The 7229-nt window shown below is 28.7% G+C and overlaps 2 long non-coding RNA genes across 4 annotated transcripts; both read left to right on the top strand.

The window, feature by feature from the left end:
- Positions 1–2959: 2959 nt before the first annotated feature.
- On the top strand, positions 2960–6914 carry LOC126906392 (uncharacterized). Of its 2 annotated transcripts, none has more exons than XR_007704240.1 (7): positions 2960–3342; positions 3429–3542; positions 3677–3773; positions 3889–3957; positions 4370–4439; positions 5035–5109; positions 6828–6914. It is a non-coding gene; the product is annotated as an uncharacterized LOC126906392 (long non-coding RNA). The 2 variants fall into 2 exon arrangements; XR_007704239.1 differs by having other exon boundaries at positions 3173–3368.
- On the top strand, positions 5589–6809 carry LOC126906399 (uncharacterized). Of its 2 annotated transcripts, XR_007704242.1 has the most exons (5): positions 5589–5679; positions 6212–6276; positions 6441–6529; positions 6639–6661; positions 6744–6758. It is a non-coding gene; the product is annotated as an uncharacterized LOC126906399 (long non-coding RNA). The 2 variants fall into 2 exon arrangements; XR_007704241.1 differs by lacking the exon at positions 6639–6661 and having other exon boundaries at positions 6744–6809.
- Positions 6915–7229: the final 315 nt, after the last annotated feature.

The raw sequence follows: 7229 nt of genomic DNA, 5'->3' as shown, positions 1-7229 counted from the left end.
ATTTTTTTCTATTTAATAATATTTATTTCAAACTTGCAAGTTGAGTTAAAAGTTATGGTAATAAATTCATTTTTTTTTTATTAAAACTTTCACTTTAAAGAACAAAAAGAAGTAGGTTCAAAATGATTACTTTTAACATATTAAAAATCAATAATAATTTGAAAATAATTAATTATAAAAATTATATAATATATAATTAAAATAATTACTAATCTGGATATAATTAAGGAAATAGGAGTTGATGTTGGGTTGGGTTGGTTACATTTTTAACTTTATAATGCTATAACTCATTGAAAAGTGTACGAATCAACACAATTTTTTTATGAGAAATAATATTTTTTAATAATCCCTTTTTCATTCGACATACTTTATCTTAATCAGGGTATTAATAAGAAACTAGCAGATAATGTAGCTTTTGTAATTATCCACCAATTTCTTAGAATTAAACACTATCTACTGATTTGCATCGAAGCGTTTCTTATGATAGTGATTTTAATCACTGTCAGATTAAATCTATACTGGACCCAACTATGCAACATCCCCACTATGCCGCGACCCCACTGTGCTGGGTTTTTTTTTTCTTTAAAGGTAGAAAGATTGGCTGGTTATTAGACAGTGTCTGTAGGTCATCACTCAAATTATGTTACAATGAAATAAAAATAAAAAATGAATTTTTTTACTCGCGTACCAAAAACTGAAGTGGGTTACAAGTAACTAGCTGAAGATTTTGAAAAATAATGGAACTTTCACAACTCTATAGGTAGTAGTGTGGATGGCAAACATATATTGATTGAAAAACTACCCAATTCTGGTTCTTATTACTACAACTACAAAAGTACATTCAGTATTGTTCTCATGGCTATCGTTAATGCGAATTATCAGTTTATCATAGTAGATGTTGAAGCGAATGGACGAATATGTGATGGTGGAGTTCTGAAGAACACGATATTTTGGCAAAAGTTGTCTCAAAACTAATTAAATATTCCTAATGCACGTGAATTACCTGGCTCAAATAAAAAGTTTCCTTACGTGTTTGTAGGTGATGAAGCTTTTCAACTACTGCCAAATTTTATGAAACCTTACAACAGAGCAGTACTCACGGATGATAAACGGATTTTTAATTATAGATTATTCTGAACACGCAGGATTTTTGAAAATGCGTTTGGAATTTTAACATCGAAGTTCAAAATATTCCAAAAAAATATTAAATTTGCACCACACAAAGCTCGAAAAATATTGATGGCTTGCTGTCATTTACACAACTACGTGCCAACAAGAAATATTGGATATTATTTGCAAGTGGTGATGTTGATTACGAAAACAAAGATACTGGTAGAGTAGAAGAAGGTTCATAGAGACAAGAAACTCAGCATACGGCAGAACTTCGAAGAACTAGAGGAAATTCAACAGTTGAATCAAAGAAAATAAGAGATGATTTTTGCAAATATTTCAACTCTTTTAGCTCAGTTTCGTGGCAAAACAATTATTTGATTTAGAGCCATATACGAGCCAACTTTGTATTATTTGTTAAATTGTATTTAAGTGTGAAAGCCATGATATAAACATTATAAATTAACATTTAACATTTTAACTATTTAATAATAATAATATAAATATCAAACTAATAAATTTCTATTTCGAAATACAATATTGTAAACAATAATGGAAAAACACTCAATAATCCAACTGTGTCATGTCATAAATAAAACTTATCGCAGTAAAACAACGACAGCCTATCGAAATCGAATGTGTCACGTCGTAGATTGTTTATCGTACCAGTCTTACTAGAAAAATATAGTTTAAAAAAACTAAAAAAACACGCTTTTAAAGCACATCGAACTAAAAAGTTAAAAATAATTTTTAAAATAATTATGAACAAAAAATACTAGTATTATTGTGATAAAAGCATCGGGCGCTCAATATACGAAAAATATGGCACAAAGCACCCACGCTTTTATCACAATAATACTAGTATTTTTTGTTCATAATTATTTTAAAAATTATTTTTAACTTTTTAGTTCGATGTGCTTTAAAAGCGTGTTTTTTTAGTTTTTTNAAAAATTATTTTTAACTTTTTAGTTCAATGTGCTTTAAAAGCGTGTTTTTTGAGTTTTTTTAAACTATATTTATTTTTCACTTTTTAGTTTTATATTATGATAGTAGTTACTATTAATATCATGGTTGTAACGGGTAACGGGAAATCAGGGTTCGATTCCGGGAAGGGTGTCTGAGAAACGGCTACCACATCCAAGGAAAGCAGCAGGCGCGTAAATTACCCACTCACGGAACATGGAGGTAGTGACGAAAAATGACGATACTGGATTCATTCTTTGTAATCGGAATGAATGAGTTCTATATTTTTAAATAAGAATAAAGTGTTTTAATATATATTTTTAATAGTTATTGGAATATATATATACATGTAAAACAACTTAAGTACGTAAACGTGGGCGGGCGGGTAGGACTAACGTTAAACCTGAGGTATAAACGGCGGTAGGAATATATACGTAAGCCGTATGCACGCGGATGATAACAATGATAACGCATCATAACTCATAATATTCAAACATTGTCTTTAATTGAGAAATATTATACCAAAAAAAAAAAAATTCCATTATTTTCTTCTTAATATATCTATTTTAATTTAGGTGACGGTAACTGGTATAGAGGAGTTTGTACTGGTGTTGAAAATACCGTGGATGGAAGTCAATTTTATAATATTAATTTAATCGATTGGGGAGAAACGGTTTCTGTAATATCAGCTGAACTGCGTAGATTGGAAACGTTTTATATGAAACACGCGCCTTTGGCAGTTAAATGCATTATATCTCGCTCTATATACTATTTTCGTCTCGCTCTATATACTATATTTTTCGCTCTATATACTATTTTCGTTTTTCGCTCTATATACTATTTTCGTAAGCCCCTCAAATAAGGTCGACCTGGAAGAGATATTACGTTTTTTCCGTATTAAAATTCCGATATTTCACCGATCGCCTCCGTTTTTGTACCGTTCGACGACGCTTATCGTTACGCGTCTTTTCCTCTCTTCATTCGAATTTTTCGCCGTACCCGTTTTCTTAAATTCGCGATTTTCCGAATTTCGTGGAACGGAAAACGACGCGAAATAGGGGAGCGCGCCTCCCGCTCGGCCCGACGCGTTCCCGCCTTTTCGTCGTTATCACCGCGTCGTATTGTGCGTCGTCGACCGTTTCTACGTGGTTTATTTCTCATTATTTCGTTATTATTATTAGTAGTACTGACTGTATTAATGTTAATTAATGTGATTTCGTAAATTTTCTACTACTACGGCCATTATATATTAATCGAAACTCGCGATTGGTAATTTGACGGCGATTACCATCAATGTAGTTTATTAATTGTCGATATTGTGATGGTCTTATTTGATTTGATTTTGTAATTTTTAGATGGCGTTTGTCGTGTGCCCGGAAGACTGCTTCGATAATGGTTCGACCCGTTGGCCGAGAGTGCTGGCTCAATCAATAGTGCTGTTAACAATCTACAACGGATTTATTAAACGGGTAACGCATTTCTGTTCGTTAAAAAAAAACGAAAAAAAAACCTGTGCGCTGACGTTTTTACAACGATTGTAATCGATATAATTTCAAAATCGTTGTAATGGCAGTATTAATTTATTTGATTTTACAACTTTTAGACGGCGCTTGTTGCGTCCTGACGTAGTATGCTTCGATAACGGCTCGGCCTGTTGGCCAAAAGTGCTGGTTCTAATGGATAACGGATTTATTACGCGGGTAATTCATTTTTATTATTTGTTCAATAATATTAGTCGGTCAGTAATTAATGTAGTTTGTTTTTTTAATGGTGGTAATGGCATCGATAAATTAATTTTCATTTTGTAATTTTTAGACTCGCATCTGTTGTGCCCGTAAGAATACGCTGGAAATCGCTGTTGGTTTAGGATCTATTATTACAAGGGTAATTTATTTTATTTCATTAAACGATAATTTATTGTAACCATTTTATTTTTCTCAAAGTCGAGTTCATCCTTTACGTTTAAATTAATTTCGTTTAGCGTATGTTAATCATTAGGTCAATTTGTATTTTGTTTATAGTTGCTATATTCATGTACTACATTAGTCAATACATTCTCTCTCTGTCTCTCTCTATAAATATATACATATATATTTTAATTTTTTTTGCATATACTATATTTATATCTTTGATTCCCTTTGCGATTGTTTTTTTTATTGAAATGTACTATTGACGATTTCGCAGAAATCGTCGTATAATAAAATTGTAGATACTAGAAGATATTAGTAAAACAGTATATAGATGTAGATATTTATGGTAATGGCAGTTTTAATTAATTTGATTTTGTAATTTTCAGATCTGTTGTGCCGGTACAAATACGCTGGACACTGCTTGCTGTTGTCACTATTGGATTTATAATAACAAGGGTAATTTATTTGTCAAAAAAAAAATTTATTATTATTTACTTTTCTCAAAGTCGAGTTCGTCCTTTTGCATTTTAATCAATTTATTTAGCATATGTTAATCATTAGGTTGATTTGTATTTCATTTATTGGTGTGCAATATGTAGTAATATGCAACATACAAATATGTACTTTTTTTTTTTTTAATTAATTTTTTGTTTGCAAATACTACATTTATAATTGTGATTTCCTTTATGATTAAAGATGAACTCTATCTTAAAATAGAGTTCATCTTTATACGTTTTAATTGATTTACTTTGCATAAATTCAATCATTAGGTTGATTTGTATTTCATTTATTGGTGCAATTTGTGCTACATCAGTCTATATAATATCTTACTCTATATCTCCCTCTCTTTCTCTGTATATATACATTTTTTTTTTAAATTTTTTGTTTGCAAGTACTACATTTATATTTGTGATTCTCTTTTTGATTTTTTTCTTATTGTAATGTGTTATTGACAATTTCATAACAATTGCAATAATAATATTGTAGATATATTATTATTATTATATTATGGTGATGGCAGTTTTCATCAAATTGATTTTGTAATTTTTAGACGGTATCTGTTGTGCCACGACAACTAAGCTAGAGATTGATGATGGCAGTCATCGCTATTGGATTTATTGCTAAGGTAATTCGTTTTCATTTGTTAAAAAAAATTTATTGCTATTGACTTTTTTTAAAATGGACTTCATCATTATACATTTTAATCATTAGTTTGATTTGTATTTCATTTATTGGTGCAATATGTACTACATCAGTGTATACTTAATTCGTTTTCATTTGTTAAACAAAAATTTATTTCTATTGACTTTTCTTAAAATACAGTTCCTCCTTTTGCATTTTAATCCATTTCTTTAGCATATGTTAATCATTATGTGGATTTGTATTTTGTTAATTGGTGAAGAAATATGTTCTTCATCAGTCTATATATTCTCTCTCTTTCTCTCTCTCTATATATATATATATATTTATTGCACGGGCAATTCTTTTGTTAAAAAATGAATATTTATTTTTTATATATTATATATTTAATTTAATATATTATATTATATTATATATTATGGTTAATTTTTAGAATGAGTTGGTCNTATATTATGGTTAATTTTTAGAATGAGTTGGTCGTATCCTGAGGAATGCTTCAATAATGACTCTGCCCGTAGGCCAATCGGTTCTAATGGATAACGGATTTATTACAAGGGTAATTTGTTTTAATTTCTTTAAAAAAATTTATTTATTACTGACTTTTCTTAAAGTAAAGTTTATCTTTCTATATTGTAATTATTAAATTGTGGTAATAACGATATCGTTTTTAAATTATCGATATAATCATGATAATGGCAGTATAAATTAATTTGATTTTGTAATTTTTTCAAAAATAATCTTTGTTATTCACATTTCTTAATTTAGAGTTCATCTTTGTACGTTTTAATCGATATATACTTTGCATATTTTAATCATCAGGTCGATTTGTATTTCATTTATCGGTGCGATATGTACTACTACATCAGTCTATACGATCTCTCTCTCTCTCTCTCTCTCTATATATATATATATACTTTTTTTTTGCATGTACTACATTTATATTTGCGATCACCATTATGGTTATATCTTATTGAAATGTTTTATTAACAATTTCACAGCCATTGTAATAATAATATATTGTAGATATAATATATTATTATATATTACGGTGATGGCAGTTTTAATTAATTTGATTTTGTAATTTTCAGATGATAACTGTTGTGCTCGGATGACCGCGCTGGAGATTGTTGATAGTTTTAGATTTAACGCGCGGGTAATTCTTTTGTCAACAAAAAAATTTATTTTTTATATAATATATTTAATTCGNTTTATTTTTTATATTATATATTTAATTCAGTTTAATTTATAACATATGTTATATTATATTATATATTATCGTAAAGGCAGTATTAATTGATTTGATTTTGTAATCTTTAGAAGGAGTATATTGTATCCTGAGAAATGCTTCAATTATGGCTCGGCCTGTAGGCCAATCGGTTCTAATGGATAACAGATTTATTACAAAGGTAATTCATTTTCATTTGTTAAAAAAAATTTATTGCTATTGACTTTTCTTAAAATACAGTTCCTCCTTTTGCATTTTAATCAATTTATTATGCATGTGTTAATCATTAGGTCGATTCGTATTTCATTTATCGGTGCGATATGTACTACTACATCAGTCTATACAATCTATATATTTATATAAATACATTTTTTATTACTATTATTTTTTCACAGCAATTACAATAAAAATATTGTAGATTATATAATATATTATGGTAATGGCTGTATTAAATTTTAATTTGTTTTTGTAATTTTTAGACTGTGCTACCCCATTGTGGTTCCAGGATAACGACTGAGCTAGAGATTCATGGCAGTCATCGTTATTGGATTTATTGCACCGGTAATTCATTTTCATTTGTTAAAAGAAATTTAGTTCTATTGACTTTTTTTAAAATAGAGTTCATCTTTTTACATTATAATCAATTCATTTAGCATATGTTAATCATTAGGTCGATTTGTATTTCATTCATTGGTGCGATTCGTGCTACATCGGTCTATATAATCTCTTCCTCCATATATATATCTCTCTCTCTCTCCATATGTATATATATACATTTTTTTTTTAAATTTTTGTTTGCGAGTACTACATTTATATATTTGTCATACTCTTTTTGATTTTTTTTCTTATTCTAACGTGTTATTGACAATTTCATAACAATT

The sequence above is a fragment of the Daktulosphaira vitifoliae genome, unplaced genomic scaffold, assembly GCF_025091365.1.
Source record: "Daktulosphaira vitifoliae isolate Bord-2020 unplaced genomic scaffold, ASM2509136v1 Scaffold_1, whole genome shotgun sequence".
Taxonomy (NCBI): Eukaryota; Metazoa; Arthropoda; class Insecta; order Hemiptera; family Phylloxeridae; genus Daktulosphaira; species Daktulosphaira vitifoliae.
The sequence above is the reverse complement of the archived record's forward strand: the minus strand, read 5'-3'. Positions and strand labels throughout refer to the sequence as shown.